The sequence below is a fragment of the Squalius cephalus genome (assembly GCF_949319135.1).
Source record: "Squalius cephalus genome assembly, chromosome: 2".
In the NCBI taxonomy this organism is placed as follows: domain Eukaryota; kingdom Metazoa; phylum Chordata; class Actinopteri; order Cypriniformes; family Leuciscidae; genus Squalius; species Squalius cephalus.
Genome location: NC_137123.1, coordinates 40,360,665 through 40,377,681, shown reverse-complemented (window position 1 = coordinate 40,377,681; position 17,017 = coordinate 40,360,665). Strand labels below are relative to the sequence as shown.

The window sequence follows — 17,017 nt, the reverse complement described above, 5'->3', positions numbered from 1 at the left end:
AGAACAGAGATGTGAATGAGGACGTTATGGAAGTTGTCAAAGCAGTTGATATAGGCCTACATACCTACACTAATTCAGACGGTGTCCCTCTTCCTGAGTCAGCTCCGTGCACTCCAGTCGCAAAAAAAGGTAAAGTTGAACCTACACTCTCCGAATTGCAAGATAACATCGTGAGGCTTGTAGCTGAAAAAATAAAAGAGAACGCGGACAATCTTGCAGGCCTGATAAAGAAAAATGCGGACACCATCGAAGCTTTAAAGGAATCATCAGAGTTTCTCTTCAACGAAGTTCAAGACATGAAAACAGAAATAAAAATGGTTAAAAATATAAGTGATGACCATCAGAAGAGAATTACAGGCCTGGAAGACAGATTGAATGAAATGGAACACTATCACAGAAGATGAAACTTGAGGCTGTATGGCTTGCCAGAGCAGGAAGGAGAAGATGTTAAACAGCGTGTGATTGACATCTGTAAGGCAGTCATTGAAGATCCTGAAGAGGATCTTCGCTCCCAAATTGATGTAAGCCACAGGATTGGGACGAGAGAGGATGGTAAAACTCGACCGGTGATAACAAAACATCAAGATCGACCAAAGAAAAGGTATGGAAATGCGCGAAGAATTCGGAATTTCTCAAAATAAAGAAGATAAAATTCGGCGAAGACTTGACACACGAAAGACAAAGAGACTCAACCACAGATTGAAGAGGCACGGAAGCAAGGGAAGAGAGCCTTCTTCGTCGGAGCTAAAGCCATCATTGAGGGTAAAGAAATAAAAATGTAATGATAGCCTACCTCTGATGTGATCTAAAAGTGAAGTTGCCTATGGACTTTCATCGAGAATTTCAGTTGTATTCTAAAATACATCTAGTGATGTGCTGTTATATTTAATGTTTAACTGTTAAAGGGTCAGATTTGTAATCCCAAGTTTGTGTAACCCAGGTTAAAATCTGTCAATATATATTAACTGCTTGTATATTGGTTCTGCCGTCCCTGTCCCTTTAATTTGCCTGTGTGGAGTACGTGCCCTGCGACCTCACGCAACCTCAGTCATGTGACTGTGTTTAGCCAAGCGCGCATTTGAGCACGAGTGTTTAACTAGATTGCGGTGTCTTACTCATTCAGAGGTGTGGGGAAGCTGATCGACAGCTGTGGACAGGTTTGTGTTTTACAAACTATTCACTCTTGTGTTCGATTCATGCTTTTAGGTTAAGCATATCATTGTAACTTTTTAGAACAACTTACTGGCTGCAGGGAATCCGTCGCCGCCATCAGGTTATGTTTACATAGAGGAACTGGTGAGTAATCTGAATGAGTGAACTACATGCTGGACACTAACATGTTAAGTCAGCAGCAATGAACATTAGCATTAGCGTTAGCTTTAACATTGGCATTGGATGCTTTAAACAAATGGTTTTGATTCATTTTATGCTGTTGTGAGGTCTGTCATTTTTTTGTGTTTACAAATGGATTTGTTTGCACTAAGTGTGTTTATATGCTCTAAGGACATCAGATTACAGTACTGTAGGATTATTTATTTGAATTTTGTGCAGGCAATACAACTTTAATATTGTACTTTTGACTGTTTTGTCAAACACTTAATGTTTATTATTTGTAGTTTGTACATTTATTGATTATTTTGTAATGATTTAGAATTGTGTACACATGGAAATTATATTTGAGTGTGGAATTAGCTAAAGTTTACTGCAAATTTAGTTCCAATTTAGCCTTATTATTTATTGGTCCTGTTGTTGCACTACAGGCCAGGTTTTTTTTCTCTGTTTGGGGATGAATGATGGCGAGCTGAACTACTACGGCTGGGAGCCTACCATCTGTGCAGCATCCACTGAACAGCCACCCTACTGGTCTGGTAGGAAGGTTGTCCGCAGCCTGTTACCCACACACTTCTTTTTTATTTTTTTTTTATTCGTTTTTTTATTTATATAGTTCAAAGTTACTATCAGATTTAATGTTATACCTTGACAAACTATACATCATTAAAAAGATATAATACTCAAGTTTCAGTATTTGACCACTATTGTATTCTGAGAAACTTATAGTGACAGTTATGTCTTAATTTGTGTCAGGAGTTATGAAATGAAAAAATGAGTCGATACCTTTAATATGAATTATGCGCGTCAGCTGCTTTCATTCATAAAAAACTCCCGTGCTGTCGTCATGACAGCGATACACAAAACAACGTCCTTCAGGGCTTTAGCTCAAAAATGTGCAAACTTGGAGAAATATTGATATATTCTCATAGATTCACGTCATATTTCTAAAAACAGGAATAATATTTATTGAATTTATACCCAAATGTGTCGATGTAATCATTGTGAGCGCTTTTACTGAGATGTGCAGTGTTTTCAATTCATACCAATAGCCTGAGGGCGCTATATGCACAAAAAATAATCCATATATGGGACATGAAGAAGAGCCATGATCATGTGACATTCCAGGACGTCACTGATACACACAAAGCTAACAAGAGATCCCGCTGTAATATGCAGATAAAAGATGTTTTGATGACAATAAACATGTTTGCTATGATATTTGATTTGCCTGTGTTCTTCAAGCCATGCCAGGTATTTTCATAATAATAGATTATATTTATAATGTAATGCTAATCGATATAGACTTTATCATCGTGCATAAAACTATAAATAATGTTTTCTGTCTGATTTTTTTTTTATCTGAAGCCAAATTAGATCCAGAGAAGATTATTTAAAACACTCGATTGCGTTATGAAGTAAGTTTGGAGCACAAACATGGTTTTAATCTCATAGGCTAAATGGTCGTGTATTGATGGTGTGCTAAGCTAACATGCTAGCTAGCCCAGGTGCACCTGCCACCAGGGGTTATTCTTTTATGAATTTTGTTCTAAATAAGAATGCTTACTGATATGTTTTAGTGCATTTGACCACTATTTAGTGCACTTCAAATGTGAAGTGAGAACTTTGATAAAAGAAATTAGGGATTGAAACCCTATGAATAGGCTGTGAATAGCCAGTCGTTAGTAACTATAATGTAACTATAACCAGTCTGGAGAGGTGTGAATGTGTGCAGGGGGAGACTGAGACTGAATGGGGCTCGTTTGCACCACAAAACAATAGAGACAAAAGTCTGAATGGATGCTTAGAAGATGACTAAACATCAGTAGCATTTTTAGAGTAGCCTAATCAAAATAAAGTCATGACATGATCTTGAAAACCATTTAACTAAATACAGAGTTTTAGACTTATTATCTTCATATTTTAAATATAACATGGTCAGACATGTGGCTTTAGCTGTAGTGCATTTCTAGATTGCTCCAGTGCCAACTTCAATTTTATTTTCATTAATATGTTTCATAAAAAAAAAATTCTAATAACTTTACAAAACTTTTAAGCTATTTAAAAAAAAAAAATCATTATGACAATAATTAATTCTACATTTACAATAAACTACCAGGTGTCAGCTTTCAAATGAGATCATACTTGTGCTTTTAGTGCAAAGGGTTCATGAACTGTATCTGTTTCAGTTTGGGTATGTCATTTCTGGGGATTTTTCAAAAGTGGGGTTGCAGCTTAACAGGTTAATCACTTTTCAATACATGGTACCTGTACTAAATTTAAATTCATGGTTCTGTGTTATTACTGACTACCAGCTCCTGTAGCCGAATTTAGACTTTTGTGATCTAACTAGCTTAAACTGTTTATTTCAATAGTTATTTATTTAATTTATTATAGCTAATATTACTGACATATTAATATTGGCTAGCGAGTCTCAAGTACCCGTTACATATGCTTATTCTAATCAGTATTCAAAAGGTGAAGAAAATCATTTTCCCTCTTTGTTACACTTAAAACTCAAGTTTTTTTTTTTTTTTTAGTTAACTTGTTCTACTTTTCAATTTGTCTTTGTCATTTTATTCGCTTAATGTGAGGGGTATATGAGAACAGACTAAGAGGAAAGCTGTATTTTTATTTTGTAAAACTTTCAAGGCAGATTTTTATTTTCTACAAGAAACACATGCCTTAGCTTTAGATTTTAATTTCTGGAAAAATCAGTGGGGAGACAATATCTGGATGGCTTATGGAAACAGTAAATCTGCTGGCGTTGCCATATTAAAGGGCTCCTTTCAGGGAAAAATCCTTAAAAATGTTGTTCATGATTTAGGAAGATGGGTTATTTTAGTTATTGAATTTATGGAGAATATTTTCATTTTGGGTAATATATATGGTCATAATAATAGTCATAAAAACACAGACCTTTTTGCAGAATTTGATGAACAAATAAATGTCTTATTAAATTCCTTCATCAATGCTAAATTAATTTTGGGGGGTGACTGGAACTGCATAAGTGACCCCATCAAAGACTGTCAACCTCAAAGATTCTTAAGAGGCAATTATGGAGAGTTTAATAATCTTTGTATGCATTTAAACTGTTGTTACATATGGAGACTAAAAAATCCAGGATTGACTTCTGGCTTATTTCAAATGAGTTGCTAGACAGTGTGGAAGAAACCAAAATAGAGCCCTCAGTATTTTCTGATCATAATATGATTACTTTAGTATTATGCATAAGGGGTCAATCAATAAAATATAAACCAAATTATTGGAAATTAAATAATACACTTTTGAGTGATAAAATCTTCAAAGAAAAAGCCAAAAAAATCATAAATGAAAATTTGATAGAAGCAAAAAAAGACAAAATATATGGCAAACATTGGGAATATACAAAATTTCAGATCCGTAATATGGCCATTGAAAGGTAGGGTGACCACCCGTCCCGCGTAGCGCGTGCGCGCACAGCCATTGGAGCCCAATTCATGCGTCCCGCAAATTGAGACCGTGTCACGCATAATCTATGCTTGCTCAAAAAAGTTGGTCGCTCTATATCCTCGAGTCCCAGGCAGCCAAACGAACATTACTTGACAGTTCAGCACGCTATTGTTGCCACACCCACCCCTCAGTTGAACTGCTGACTAGGTTGTTGTCAACTTTTTCGTTGTTGTCATGACAGCGCACGCACGCGCATACCAGACACACTGGGAGGGAACTTTTAGATGCGCGCTTTCCAATTCGAAAAATGGAGACTGAGAGGCACCGCCACCATCAATTAAAAAGAGAAGGCGTGGGTACAAGAAAAACTGGGAAAATGAATATTTGTGGCTGAAAGGTGTTGAGGGGGATACCGAGAGGGCTTTGCAAAACGTCCTTCTCAATCGGACATGGAGGGGAATACGATGTCAATCGTATTTTTTTTTTAAATACTTTTTTTTTTAACTGTTCCAGTGGTATTGAGCAACTACAATTCCTGTTAATCCTATAATTTTCTATTATAATTTATTTAAAGTGAATAAATTGTTAATGAAAAATAAATAAAATTAAATAGTAAATTGTAAGTGGAAGTGCATCTGTCAATTAACTGAATGTTCAAAATCTTTATTTAGAAAAAAATACACATTGGTTGGCCTATTCATGAGCATACATCAGCAATTACACATGTTTAGGGGAATAGGGCATTATTAATATACCATGTAAGGTGGTATGTGCTAGAAATGGTAAACCACTATCGGTGAGTCTGCCCGTGGGGTGGGGGCACCGCCGCGCCAGGTAGTGTCCCACATTGTCCCTCAGAAACATACCACTTGTCCCCCCTTGGGCTTATTAGCAGGTGGTCACCCTATTGAAAGGGCAAAAGAATTATCTAAGGAAAAAAGAATGAGACAAGATATTATTCAAGGGAATAATTTATATCTATGAAAAAAAGAGCAATCACAAGCTGACATCAATACTTTATTTGAATTACAAGCTGAATTGGACAATATCTATCAAAATTTGGCACAGGGAGCCTTTATTCGTTCTAGGCGAAAATGGATAGAGCATGGTGAAAGGAATACGAAGTATTTTCATAATTTAGAAAAAAGAAATGTTAGTGTTAACAGTATTTATAAACGTAAAATTAATGATATTAATAATCTCTGAAGACTCCTCAAAAATTTCAAATTTTGTGGAAGATTTTTATAAAAAACTATATTCCGAACAGAACAGTTGTCAGAGCTCATATTTCCTCACCTGTATAAAAAGTGTGGCTCAAGGTATTGATGAAACTCAGAAGGACATTTGTGATCAAGACATATCCCTAGAAGAATTTAAAAAGAACATTAGTAAGTTAAAAGATAATAAATCCCCAGGTAATGATGGCCTAACAGGTGAATTTTATAAAGCATTTCAAGATTACATTTCTGAATTCTTATTATTAGTTTTTAAGGAGGCTATAGAAACCTGTAGGCTTCCCCCGACTATGTGTCAAGGCTTAATTACATTATTACCTAAACCCAATAAGGATTGCTTGCTTCTTGACAACTGGAGGCCTATAACCTTAAGTAATAATGATGCAAAATTGTTGGCTCATATTTTTGCGCAAAGAATAAAGTTGTGCTTAGATACAATAATAGATGAAAGTCAGTATGGTTTTATGCAAGGACGGCATATTAGTAACAATATTAGATTAATCTTAGATTTAATTGACTTTAAGGATTACATAACCAATAATAGTTATATTCTATTTATAGATATATACAAAGCATTTGATACTGTGACACATGATTTTTTATTCGACGTATTCGATTTTTTTGGTTTTGGTCAATACTTTAAAAGGGCAATACAAACTTTATATAGTGACTGCAATAGTTCAGTTAAACTTCCATGGGGAACTACTCGTAGATTTAGCATCTCCCGGGGCATAAAACAAGGAGATCCGGCAGCTCCGTTCCTATTTCTTCTGGTCATGCAAACCATGGCTCTATGAATACATAACGATTCGTTTCAAGGCATCAGAATTATGGAAAAAGAAATTAAATGTTGTCAGCTAGCTGATGATACAGCTATTTTTTTAAAAGACATATCACAGGTTAAAAAAGTTATAGAGTGTCTCAATGTATTTTCTAAAGCTTCAGGTTTATCTTTAAATGTTAAAAAATTTACTCTTTTTCCACTTAAAAACAATGATATTCCCTTAACTGAATTTGAAGGTATTCCAGTTAGGGAGGAAGTCACGTACCTTGGTATCACTATCTGTAAAAATCAATCAGACAGAGTGCAATCTAATTTCCAACCCCTTATGGTGAAAACGAAAAAGAGATTTGATATGTGGCTCATGAGGGATTTATCACTCAAAGGTAGAGTTCTTTTGTCCAAAACTGAGGGGCTGTCTCGTTTAGTCTATCCTGCAAAAGTGTTAGATGAGCCAAAATCTTTTATTAAAAAAAATTGATTCAACCTTATTCAACTTTATATGGAAAAACAAATCACACTATTTAAATAAAAATATATTATGTAATTCTTATAATCAAGGAGGTTTAAATGTGCTTGATTTTGGTACTTCTAATACAATTTTCAAGTTGAACTGGATTAAAAATTATATTAAGCATACTGATAAACTATGGTATATTATTCCAAATCTTATTTTTGAAAAAGTTGGTGGTATAGAGTTCCTTTTAAAATGTGACTTTGAGGTTAACAAGCTCCCCATTCAGCTATCCAATTTTCATAGACAGGCTCTTTTATGTTGGCTTCTTATATACAAACATAACTTCTCCCCCCACAAGCAATTAATCTGGAATAATAAAATGGTTAAATATAAGAATAAATCAATCTTCTACGACAATTGGATTAAAAATGATATTCTAATGGTCTCACAACTGATTAATAACGAGGGTTACTTACTTACGTATACAGAGTTTTTAAACATATTTGGGATTCCAATAACTCCACGAGAATATAGTATTGTTTTTGATGCAATTCCAGTAGGTTTTTTGAGACTCTTGAGAGGTAGTAGTGAACCTCATAAGCAATCAATGGATAAAAAACAGATTTTGTTAAACGGTGTTGATATAAAAGATAGTAAATGTAATAATAAATTCTTCAGATGTTTGATTCACTGCCCTGCTACACCTCGAAATAAATACTTTTGGAATGAACACTTTGTAAAGTTTATGAAATATACTTTAAAATTATACATAAATTATACATAATTATACATTTTTTTATCGAGTCACGATTTTATGTTAAATCTTATCTTATTACTTGGCAAGTTTTACATACATAAATGTAAATGGTCTGAAAGGATACCCAACATCTTCCATTTTAAGGCTGACATAAAGATTTACTTTGAAACACTGAAAGGACTTTCAAACTGTTGTATTGCTTTGTGTATAACTCTGGAAATTAAAAAAAAAAAACATTCTAAAACATAAGATATTGATAGCAAACACTTGAGTAATTTAAAGGGACATTATGCAAGTCTGAGTGTTTTTTCTCTACGAAGCTCCCCCTAGTGTCTGGTAGTATAACGCTTTCAAACACTCTGTCGTAAAAACGAACTGTTGTTCCTCCCCCCTCGCCACGAGCAACCCAGCTGATCAGCTGTCAACCCAGCTGAGCAGAGGAACCGGCTATTTCAAAACCAGTTATGTCTACCGAGGCAAGTAAAGCAATACTTTCTTTCCAACTGATGGCTTTTTTTTATTTTTTTTATTTTTTTTATTTTTTTTTTTTATTGTGTTGTCATGCATACTAGTATTTTTACCGGGAACGAACGATATGAACGAGGCGAACTACTGCTTTCGTGTTTGTTTGTTTTTGGGAGAATGGGCATGAGCATAAAAAAAATATATATATCGGAGGCTAATATTTGTCTAAAGTTATATTAGCAAGGTCTATAAGTTCATCTGGTAGAATGATGGTTTACCTTTGCTTGTCTAAGAAAACCTCAGAACGTTTTTCTAGCTCGATCATGATATGTGCAACATTTTGCGCGTCTGATATTGCCTATTATCAGACGCGTTGACTTAGTGACATAAAATAAAAGTGTAAGTTACACAAATAAAACCGACAGAGGAACGGCCAAACAACTACAGAAATCAAACATGTTTGCTATGACAATGCTAACATCAAAGTTATAGTATCTAACGTTAGCGTACTAGTAAGCCCGTAACAGACAGCGATCATAATAAAAAACCTTTACAGACAATAGCAAACATCCTGAGGTCGCAATTACTTGAAATTTAAATATTAAACACAGTTTATTCCAAAGATACTTACTAGTGCACTGTGCAACAGCAAGAAGGCCAGGTCAGCATCCGTTTTGCAGGCTTCTGTTTCTCTCAGTTCTCACCATTCTGAAAAAGCCGGTCCGATATATTTACTCGAGTCTGACTTCTTGCTCGGTCAGTCTCCCGTTTCCTCTTTCGTTGGTCCTCCGACAAAGATTTCCTAGCTTTCTGCTTCTTTTTTTACAGGCTCAGCCATAACTCAATCTATCGTTGCCCTTTGCTTATACATAGCCGGTGCTTGAATGGGGGCGTGTACGTGTGCAGTGCCGTCAAGCAATTCGTTACATCGCGAGACCTGATATCACGCGATACTTCCTGACGCCGACCCGCCGGCCCAAAGTTGCAAGTGAGTTTTTTCCGCTCTCGGGCACCAGGGGGGTGCGAAACCACCACCATTCAACCCGAAATAAGTAATATAACCATTCCACTGACTCCGAAGCTGTTCAGTTAAGGTTAAAAAGTTACCTAGTGTCCCTTTAACTGAAGTAAAATATATGTATAAAAAAAAAAAAAAAAAGTTTCACACAGACCGTTGTTCAATGTTCAGGAAGCACACCATAGCGCGTGATATATTTTGAATTTAGTTGGCGCAATGGCGGAGAGTAAAGATAAACGCAGAGAATGTTATTGTAAAGAGAAACGCAGAGATTTTGTCGTCGTCGTCCCGTCGTACATTTTTAAAAACGAAATTATAGGCTTAAGTGCAGGGTCTGAAAGTTGGTCGTTTTGTCGCTATGGTTACACACACACACACACACACACACACACACACACACACACACACACACACACACACACAGTTGGCGGTGCGTTCAAAGTCATCTGTCAGTTGTGCAGTTACCCAAAATCTCCTGAATGAAGTTAAAACCCATCATGTCACTGAAATGTGTTTTTTTAAATCAAGTGATCAAAGTGCTCGTTGCCGCTGCGATCAGTAGCGCGGATACAGTGTTTTCTCGTGTGGCTCGCGCACACGCCGCACTATCTTTCACTCGGACGCGCGCTTCAATCCGTTGCGGCAATGCATCACATATGCTTAAACTTTTATGTAGCCACGCAACAATAATTTCAGCATGCATTCACTGTATACACCGGGACATCATGGAGGAACAAATATTGTATTGCAGTCTTTGCGAGACACTAGCTGTGTCCCAATGTGAAGGCTGCATCCTCCGAAGGTCGTATTTGAAGGCCGATTGGCCGCATTTGAAAGCCGATTGCGTCACAGCGGCGCGACGAAGGACGTCCCAATTCAAAGATTAGGCTTGTTTGAGATGCGCCTTGCCTCGCCTGAAATGTAGGCGAGAGTAGGCGGCTGAAGTGAGAGGAGGAGTGAAAAAAGCGCAGGCAAGCCGGACAGTTCTCTCTTCTCGCAGTGGATCTGACACCTGCGAGATCAAAGACGGATATCACGGGATTCACGCTCGTGCACAGTGTTGCTAATAAATTGGATGGAATTTAAGTTCTGTTGCTTTTATATGAAAATAAATATAATGAACAAGACACCCAAAGTAGCTTACTTATTTAATTCCATTCCAAATACATGTTTATCAGTCTTTTTTCTTTAATACAGACATGTGTTTTTTTTCTTTCTTTTTTTTTGTAAAAATTACATTGCATAACCCATAGAGATCGCACTGAGATAGTTTGGGAATATTACCACATAACGTACACATAAAACATGATATCAGAGTTTTAAAATCAAACATTTTAAAAGAGAACAATACATCACGGTTGTTTAAACCAATGAACATCAAGCTGTGTCGTCAGCAAGTCGTTTCCCATCATGCTTTTGATCAGCGCAGTCGGTGGAGAGCAACTGCGCTCGACTTCAGAATCCGACAGGTGTGCCTTGCGCTCGCGAGAGATTTTGACATGTCAGCATGACATCAGAGCAAGGCGGACCGCTCTCGGACACATTTCTAACCGGCATGCATCTCGCGCTGATCACCGGTGATCGATTCTGCGCAGATTTTGCTCATCTCAAACAAGCCTGTTGCATCCTTGGAAGGTCGCATTTGAAGGCCGATTGCGTCACCGCACGCGATGAAGGCTGTCCCAATTCAGTTCTGCATCCTCCGAAGGCCGTATTCGAAGGCCGGTTGCGTCATCGCGCCGCGACGAAGGCTACCCTGATTCAAAAGCGACGCCAAATGCACCCTTCGTTTCCCCGTGAAAGGAAGGATACATAAATGGACACTTAGCGGCCTATCCTACCCTATTCTACCCCATAAGCCATTGCGCGCCGTTGACGACAGGCCGGCGGCCGAGACTAGAGATCGGTGGTAGACAGCAAATTCACATTTAAATGTAAGTATTATGTTTTCATTTACTCAAATAGCTAGCGAAACCAGTTTATTATAAACTTCATCTTAACTCCTTCGTCACCATTGCATGGCTTCATTTGTCAGGTAGTTTTAGGCAAAACTTGTGCTAATATTAGTTTAACGACCTATTTGTAATATTTGCACTGGTCTGTCTCACTTGTGTATTATAAGAAATATAACTCACCCTATAAAGCCTAAAACAACCAACCCCCAAATTTGGTTTTTAACCAAATTTGACTATACAGAAATATTAAGTTAATTATTTTGTGCCTCTATGGGAGTTACATTCCCCAGACCCATTTTTAATATATATATATATATATATATATATATATATATATATATATATATATATATATATATATATATATATATATATAAAGAAAATTAATACACACATCTTTGCTGAAATGTATTGTGCTGGGTCAGTGACGTGCCGCACTGATTTGCACTTCCAGAAGCAATAAATATTATATATTTATATAAAATAGGTTTAAAATTATATATATGCTTTAATCTCACATCATTTGTCCTCCTCACTGTTCATAATTGTGTGAAAAATTCAAAAATAGGTAACTTTTAGACTATTAATGTGGTCAAATGTCATACGGTCAAACGGAATTCACTTAAATTTATTTAAGACAATTGCATTTAAAATGATTAAAAATGTTTAAAAATGATCAAATTTTTCATTTGGCATATTTTTTCAAGTCTTAAGATAAGCATATTAAAGTATCAGTAAGATAGACCTTTAAGAAATGTCATTAGTATCTAAAACAAATTGTTCCGCAAAGACACATTTTCCCTATGTCATACGGAAAAACAAAGTTTGGAAACCATTTTGGAACTGAATATTAATGACTTAAGTCATGTGACATGTGATGACATCACTCAGAGGACCCCTGAAGACCAGCCAAGTTGAAGGTAAGTTTAAGATTTTGCTCCTAAATTTCAGGTAATTTCACCTTTTCCAAGTGTGTTATCACGTGTCACAGATTTGGGTGTCATATGGTCAAACATCAAAAAAGGGTTTAATACATTAAAAATTTGAAAAAATATTGATTTACAGGTGAAATATAAAGTTTAAAAGTCAAGGTCAAGGGTAAAGGTGGAAGGAGGTGGCCAAGCAACTGCCTGTTATAAATGACAAAGCATGAAACTGTCATAAGGGCAAACAAAAAATGGCATACGGACAAACGATTTTACCGTATGACATGTTGTTATACCATATGACACAGAGCATTTCACTGAATTATTTAGTTATTTCTTAATTGTTTTATCACATACATGGTTTGTTCAACTACTATGAATTAATACTAACATATATAATATATTTCTGCCTATTTCAAGCATTTTTTCACATTATTACAGATGCCTCTTTTTAGTAAGGAGAGGGGTGCACGTTTCTGTGCAAAGCTAAGGGCAGATCCTGCAGCTAGAGAGGAGAACCTAGCCAAGAGGAGGGAAAGGTATAACTGAGAGTATATGATACGTCTCAGAAATACTCGTCTCAGAAATACTCGTCTCAGAAATACTCGTCTCATGAATAATTGTCTGGCATACTCGTTTCAGATATACTCGTCTCAGATATACTGGTCTCAGAAATACTCGTCTTGGAAATATTCGTCTCAGAAATAATTGTCTGGCATACTCGTCTGAGATATACTCGTCTCAGAAATACTCGTCTCAGAAATACTCGTCTCAGATGTACTCGTCTCAGATGTACTCGTCTCAGATATACTCGTCTCAGAAATAATTGTCTGGCATACTTGTCTCAGATATAATCGTCTCAGATATACTTGTCTCGGAAATACTCGTCTCAGAAATAATTGTCTGGCATACTCGTTTCAGATATACTCTTCTCAGAAATACTCGTCTCAGAAATACTCGTCTCAGATATACTCGTCTCAGAAATACTCGTCTCAGATATACTCGTCTCAGAAATAATTGTCTGGCATACTCGTTTCAGATATACTCGTCTCAGAAATACTCGTCTTGGAAATACTCGTCTCAGAAATAATTGTCTGGCATACTCATCTCAGACATACTCGTCTGAGATATACTCGTCTCAGAAATACTCGTCTCAGATATACTCGTCTCAGATATACTCGTCTGAGATATACTCGTCTCAGAAATACTCGTCTCAGATATACTCGTCTGAGATATACTCGTCTCAGAAATACTCGTCTCAGATATATACTCGTCTCAGAAATAATTGTCTGGCATACTCGTCTCAGAAATACTTGTCTCGGAAATACTCGTCTCAGAAATAATTGTCTGGCATACTCGTTTCAGATATACTCGTCTCAGAAATACTCGTCTGAGATATACTCGTTTCAGATATAGTCGTCTCAGATATAGTCGTCTCAGATGTACTCGTCTCAGATATACTCGTCTCAGAAATAATTGTCTGGCATACTCGTCTCAGATGTACTCGTCTCACTCGTCTTACTGTTGTAAATCTGACTGATATTGTCATGAACTTCAAGGCATTTTTGACTAATTTCTAGCAAAAAAAATAGAACAAATGTCCATAGATGACATGCTGTAGTCGTTAAAAAACAAAATATCTAGTATTTGTGGTGTAGGTGTTTATATTTTGCAACTTGTTATAGAATACTTACAGATCAACTATTACATTCTTGGTTGTATTTAACCGTGTCATGAATATCAAATTTAATTTATTTCTAAAAATCACTTCGTTTTACCGTATGACATTTTCAAGGACTGTATACAAAGAAACACATTAAAATGTCATATATTGTTATTTTTTATAAAGGGCACTAATAAAAACAAAAAATATACACATAGATTTACACAAAAAAATGCTATATTTAATTTGTCTTTTCATTTTTATTTTTTTACTGTTTTGAAATTCTAAAACGTCACTGACCCGTATTGTGCTGTTGTTGTTAACAAGCCATGGTTAATTTGCTCTGCCTTAGGATTGCACGTGTCCTGGGACAGGTGAGGGTGTGAGTGGGAAACCCACTGCTGAAACTTGGCCCTGATTTGTCCTCATGGATGAGGTGTTGGGACAGAGGCATTGCACCAACCCCCTGTCCTCATTGCCTCAATCCCTGAGGACCGACCAAGGCCGAGTTTAGCAGTGTGTGACCAAGAAGAGGAGGAGCCAGGGGCAACACCAGCACCAGCACCACGAAGAAGACGAGACAGAGAGGACGAGTTTTTGGACTTGATTAGAGAAGACATGGGACTGCAGAGGCGAGGAGAGCACAGGAGAGTAGGGAGAGGATGGACAGGCTGTTTTCTCTTCTTGAAAGAATGATTGAGAAATATATATATATTCTTGTTGAACTTTTTTTCACCTATATTTTTTAAAAGGAAAAAGAAAATCTGTACATTTATTTATTTTTATGCAACTTTAAATGTGTAAATAAAAGAGAATTAATTGCTCTGGACAATATTTTTGTAATGACAGTCATAATTTCTACATGAAAGAAATTCTTCTATACCTTTTTTTCCCCCAACTATTTACAACATACGTTAAACATATCAAAATCAACATAAACATTTCAATTTACAGTACATAAAATAAGAAAAAATTATGTAGACTTTTATTCAGCTGAGTGGGAGACCCTGGTGTGCTGCTGGACCGGGATGGGCTCCACAATAGAGACCCTAGTAAGGCCTCCTGTGGATTTACCAGTCTATTTGTAGGGAGAATAAACCCCGGCGCGACAGAGTGTAAGACGGGCGGCCAGCAGCGCGGGCCAGCACCGGTACACAAGCGTGAAACGGGGAATAAGGAACAGAGCGGCACAGCCGGTCTGAGTGCAAAATACTCCTTCCCTTGGTGCCATACCAGAAATATCACCAGTATATGAACGTAGTCTGCGCATGAGCGATTGGGCAGAGCGTACATGCCACTTATACTGATAACAGTTTAGCCTGCAAGGCAGGAACTTTCAGGTTATAAAACCTCACGAATGTCGATGGGGAGGCCCAGCCCGCCGCCATACAAATATCGTGAATAGAAATTCCGCTGGACCAGGCCCACGAAGAGGCCATGCCTCTAGTGGAGTGGGCTCTGATACCCAAAGGGCACTGCAGGTGTTTGGAGGCGTAAGCTGCTGCAACCGCGTCCACTATCCACCTGGACAGGCTCTGTTTCGAGGCGGCAAGACCTATGGTGCGTCCGCCGAAAGAAACGAAGAGCTGCTCGTAACGCCTGAAAGCGGCGGAGCGCTTGATGTAAACTCTCAGCGCCCTAACAGGGCATAGGAGGTTATCACTGTCCCCATTATCGGATGCTGGCAGAGCCGAAAGGGAGATGATTTGTGCCCTAAAGGGGGTTCCAATCGCTTTGGGGATGTAACCGTGTCTCGGTCTAAGAATGACTTTTGAGTCATTTGGTCCGAACTCAAGACATGCAGTGCTAACAGATAGCGCATGCAGATCCCCCACGCGTTTTACTGAAGACAGAGCTATCAGAAAAACGGTTTTGAGCGAAAGGTATTTTGGATCCACGGATTCAAGCGGTTCAAAGGGAAAAGCCTTCAGGGCCTCCAGGACCAAGGACAGATCCCAAATAGGAACCGAGGGGGGCCGCGGGGGATTCATCCGTCTGGCTCCTCTGAGGAAACGGATAATAAGCTTGTTTCTTCCTATTGCTCGGCCGCGCGTCGACTCAGCGAACGCTGCAATAGCCGCCACATATACTTTGAGCGTGGAAGGGGACCTGCCCTTATCCAACAGCTCCTGTAGGAAGGAGAGCACTCGCGGAACCCCACATGTACGTGGATCCAGGCTCTTAGTAGTGCACCATTTAGAAAACAGACCATTTAGACGCATAGAGCCGTCTCGTGGAGGGGGCTCTAGACTGCGTGATCGTGTTCACGACCCCTTCTGGCAGGTCAACGGGTATCCGTTTGTTTACCCAAGCATGCAGAGACCATCGCTCCGGATGGGGATGCCAGATCGATTCACCGGCTTGAGAGAGGAGATCCTTTCTCACCGGGATCGGCCGTGGGGGTGAGTGCAACAGCCTCACTAGCTCTGGGTACCATATTTGGTTCTCCCAACGCGGGGCTATAAGAAGCACTGGGTGGTGCGTTTCCCTGATCCTCGTTATGACCTGTGGTAACAGGGAGATCGGAGGGAAAGCGTACAGCGGGAGGCTGGGCCAGGTTTGGGACAGCGTGTCCTCGCTTTTCGAGAAAAATATCGGGCAGTGAGCGTTGTCTTTCGACGCAAAGATGTCGACCTCCGCTCTGCCGAATAGGCGCCAGAGGAACTGGACTGTCTGAGGGTGCAGGGACCATTCTCCCAGGGGAATGAAGTCTCTGGACAGTCTGTCTGGGCCGACATTCAGGTGGCCCGGCACGTGTGCGGCTCTCAGCGAGCGCAACGAGCGGTGAGCCCACACGAGAAGGCGTTCTGTCAGTTTGCACAGGTTCCTGGACCTGACACCGCCCTGTCGGTTCACATAGGACACCACGGACATGTTGTCCGAGCGGACTAGCACATGGTGATCCCGTATGAATGGGAGAAAGCGCTTGAGCACGTTCTCGACCGCTGTCATCTCCAAACAGTTTATGTGGAGGCATTTCTCCTGGTCTGACCACAGGC

General features: G+C 38.5%; 1 long non-coding RNA gene across 1 annotated transcript; it reads left to right on the top strand.

Moving 5' to 3' along the window:
• The first annotated feature begins 1,046 nt into the window (after window positions 1–1,046).
• On the top strand, window positions 1,047–5,666 carry LOC307146395. Its single transcript, XR_013819092.1, has 3 exons — window positions 1,047–1,157; window positions 1,234–1,296; window positions 1,761–5,666. It is a non-coding gene; the product is annotated as an uncharacterized lncRNA (long non-coding RNA).
• Window positions 5,667–17,017: the final 11,351 nt, after the last annotated feature.